The following is a 4,435-nucleotide window of genomic DNA, read 5'->3' on the forward strand; positions in this document are numbered from 1 at the left end:
AATCTCATCTATTAGTCATGAGGTTTAGGGTGGACTAGAGTGTATCTGCAGAGCTTTGTGTAGGGCTGTGGGTGATTGTGCAGTGCTGCATTACACTGCCTGCATGCCTCTCCCTCCTCTTCTCTGGATTCCTGCTGGCTTCGCTTAATAATGTTGAGTCACAAGGTGGGAGGGAGAGTCACCTCCCTCGCTCCTGGAGCTGCCGCGCTTATGATCCCGGCTCCCTTTTTTTGCTTTGAAGATGAAAGGTGGAGCTGATCACACTCATTTGAGCTGTGAAGTTATATCCTTCCTCTCAAATTTATGGGGCGGAGTGATTTCGGTGCCGGGTCAGGAGAGTCTCAAATAAGGCTTCCCCTCCAGTTATATTGATTTTAAACTCTGTCAAGATGAGGTCATTATGAGTCAAAAGCTGTCACTCTCCCATTTTATTCATTCAGTTATATATCTGTAAATACGAGGGCCCCTGTCTTGTGAAAAATCTCCAAAGCTTCCTGTCCTGTTTTCAATTTCATGACAATGCATTTTTAGATGATCAAATTTGGAGATACATGGTTTTCACCAGACAGCAACTCTGCACTGTCAGTAATTAAATTCTGGTGGCGGAATAATGAATGTTCATATATTTATTCATTGGCCTAAAAATCAACCTATAAAATATCCACAAATGTAGAATATAACCTCCTGCAGGCTCCTCAAATAATACCAGCGAGGACACGACCTCCATACAGTATTTATACGAAATTTAACTGACAGGAAAAGATGTAGAGATGACAAAAACCAAAACTAACCATCAAATAAACAAACAAAAAGTTTCTTCAACATTAAACACATGTAAAACAAATTCCCACAAATGATCATGATAAAAATGACTATTTCAGTTTCATAGAACTGACTGCAGTTTTAGCTTAATGCAGTCAAAGTTGCTATATATTCTTTAATTTGACTGTGGAACTATAATAATATAAACCTGAGCTTTTCTCTGCATAACCAGTGGACCCAAGCACAGAATACAGACTCAGAGGAAGATGATGTTTAACAGATTTATTGTAATGCACATCAAAAGAGGAGGGGATGACTGGGGATGGCTGGAGGAATGGAGATGGAGAGGCCGTGCGGTTGATGGAGGGTTGTGAGGGAGAATGAATAAGCAGGCAAACGAGCAGACAGGCTGGCAGGGATCCTGAAGCACAGGAGACAAACAGGCGCTAATCAGTCGAAAACACGAGGAAACTAACTTGGTGAATATTAAAAAAAAAAAATAGCAAAGTGAGGCAGAGTACAGCTATCACACTAGCAGAAGCAACAGTCTGGTGATGAGTGGGAGAGACGCCGGGGTACATATCCTGGAGAGGTGATGAGCTGATTGCAGGCAGGTGTGTAGGATCCAGGTAACACACACACACACACACACATAAAGAGAGAGAGAGAGAGACAAAACAGGGACATGGAACACAGGAAAACATAAGTAATGCACTTCAAAAGGGGATGAGATGACTGGACGTGACAATAAGAGGATAATATCCTCCTGGTCATGTTTATATGTTAAACACCCTGAAGCCCCACAGAATCACACATACATAGTTTTCCAGTAGTTTTTCAGAAAAAGACCTGAATAAATGAGTGGATAAATATTACGTGATTTTGTAAATATGGATGATGCACAAAGACCGAGTTTAAATGAACCACTTACTTGGAGGAAGATGGATGCTATATGACACCGAAATAAAAACTAACCAACTGACAAACATGTGGAATGCAGATTCTTCCCCGCAGAGCACAACAGGTCACTGGATGGTTTGATGAGTGTGAGAAAGATCTCAACCTATTCAAACACCTGTGGGAGAGTCCTCTACAGTCCTCTAAACATCAAATGAGTGCACATCATTAGAAGAGATCAAGAGACTTGGAGCATCTACAGTATACCAAGGAGCAGCTCATTGTGGACCAGCACCTCACTAAGACCTGTAGAGGACCTGGCTTTAGTTTCTTCTTGTCAGATAGTATGTGAGAATGGTTCTGACTGTCTTAACTGGAGGTTTACATCTACTTTCTGTGCATCGATGGCTTGAATTACAACCCTCGGCCTCTCTGTGTATGATCTCCTTTTTGTATGCTTGGGTTTCTTTTAAACAGCATTATAAGGCCTGTGAATTGGAGACAGTAAAGCGGGTAAAAACAATAAATAAGGCATATTACTTGATGCCAGGATCATTTACAGTAAACAATTAAAAGTGAAATTCACAACATGACCAAAGGCTCTCTGGCAAAACTTTGCAAACTGTGTCACAAAGTCAATAGAAATCTCTCAAACCACTCAGGATAATCACTTCTCTGCTGTTCATCCGTATGTGCCGTCCTGTTTACGCCCAAATATGGCTTAATACGCTGCTTATGTGTCACCCTCCTCAAAGCTCCAAAGCTGTGTCGGAAGTAGCACATTTTGCCAAAGTTATGACTTTCTGATAAATACTGAACAAGTACATCATGCAGCAAGAGTTGTTTGAGAAGTTTCTGTTGACATTTTTGATACTTTTTTTTTTTTTCTGCCAAGAAAAGATCCAGAATCCATTGTTACAGCTCACCACGGGCACTTTTCTCTGTAAAAGAGTTTTACATCCACGATTCAAGTCTAAAGGGAGTGAGGGTTTAATACTCAAAAGGTAGAATTAAAATGTCATTCGAACAAGAGTTCACACTAGTAAAAGTGATCATCCATCCTGCAGTTTCACCCTCATGCTCTTAAACAGCTGTTCTCAATGTGCGGACACTGAGGACAGTATACAGCAGATACAGTATGCTGTCCACTGTCCAGGCACACACACACACAAACACAAACAGACACACACACACTGTTTGCACGGTTGCATAACGTGATGTGATAGTGCTGGTGGCAGTTATATCGGCTGGCTGGTGCACAGACGGGCTGCTGTGTGCCAAGCTCTGGCTCTGATCTGTCTGACATCAGATAAACACAACGTCAAGGCTCAAGTGTGCAGTGAGAGAGGAAGCTTATGTTGTTGGAAGGAAGGTTGTGCTGCTCTCACATGCTGCACTTCAGCCTGCAGCAGACACTAATGAAGGCTGAACACCATTGTTTCTCCATGTGTCTGAGAGCTTGTACTCAAATAGTAATAATAATGAATGTCACCAAACTCTGCAAACAAAACCTGCTTTGTCATACCAATATCTATGGATAGAGTCGGGGGGTTTGAATACCAAAACAAGTGTTCAGCTTGTTCTGGGGGAGAAAACAGACGTTTTAATGTCAGCAAATGACAGCTACCGTCTTAAAGTGGTGCATGAACACTGAAAAATTGGCCAACAGCTGGTGTGTTATTCCCAGAGCCGGCTCCCTCTAAATCGCAGGATTCTGATCTGTGCATCTGTGAACGATAGCATGGGAGAAGCGAGCAGATGTTCATCATTAGCAGTGGAAAAACATGGAGCCTCGTTCCCAACTCGATGACCAGAGAGCACCGAATTCAAACATCTGTCTCAATTAACACCTGAGAGGAAAATGTACGAGGCTGTGACTGTTAACTGTTCGGTAACAAGGTAAACGGTGACAAGTACATAAAGTAGTTAAGATGTCACAGACGACAAAAGGTGTCACTGCTGTTACTGTTGATCTTTGTGGCAACTGTTAAGTGTCAGAAAGCTTGAGGTCTAGCAGGAAAACATGAAATAACAGAAAAAAAGAGATGAACAAGTAACTTAACACCCCTTGGAAATCTGTTTTCTGACCTCCAGAGGTTTAACTCGCCTCACTGTAGTGATGTAAAAGTGTACTCCAGGACGCTGTGACATCACTGCTGGGCGTGGTTAAAGGCGCAACCTTTAAAGCAGTAATGCTACTGTAGGTGTGATCAGAGCTGAGACACGCTCAAAACCTTAAACCAGAGGAACAAACTCATAATGTTGACAAAACAATCTTCCCATCAAAGTCCACTTACTGGCTTGTTCTGGAGCTTTTGACACTGTCTTCATCACCAGGTGAAGTTGCTCCATTATTCAAAGTTTATGATGGTTTGGGGACAGTTTAGGAGAAATGATGTGCAGTTGTGTTTAAAACATGATGTAATGCAGCTTCCCCCCAACATATGTTTATGTGTGACATTCAAGTTAACTATTCGCATATGACTGTGAATATAATCATTAAAGGTCAAGAGTGAACTGTTGAGCTCAACATATATGGAGATCTGTGTCTTGAAGTTTAGATCGCATCGCAAACTTATCTTTATATACAAACCACATTTTTTACTTATCAGACTGAACAAAAGAATAGTTTTCTTCTGAACATGCAGGTGATAAGAGGAACCACGATTGTACCCTTATTATGACTTTTCTCCCAGCATGCGGCCTTATCTGAAGACAAGCCGTCGTTCTGGGCTACAAGAATAACTTTCTCGTCTCTGAGCATGCACGTCTGAAG

The 4,435-nt window shown here is 41.8% G+C and overlaps 1 long non-coding RNA gene across 1 annotated transcript; it reads right to left on the reverse strand.

Moving 5' to 3' along the window:
* Positions 1 to 1,059: 1,059 nt before the first annotated feature.
* On the reverse strand, positions 1,060 to 1,903 carry LOC122983002. Its single transcript, XR_006403577.1, has 3 exons — positions 1,694 to 1,903; positions 1,284 to 1,362; positions 1,060 to 1,183 (listed from the first exon to the last, which is right to left on the reverse strand). It is a non-coding gene; the product is annotated as an uncharacterized LOC122983002 (long non-coding RNA).
* Between the last annotated feature and the right edge of the window lie 2,532 nt (positions 1,904 to 4,435).

The sequence above is a fragment of the Thunnus albacares genome, chromosome 5 (genome assembly GCF_914725855.1).
Source record: "Thunnus albacares chromosome 5, fThuAlb1.1, whole genome shotgun sequence".
Taxonomy (NCBI): Eukaryota; Metazoa; Chordata; class Actinopteri; order Scombriformes; family Scombridae; genus Thunnus; species Thunnus albacares.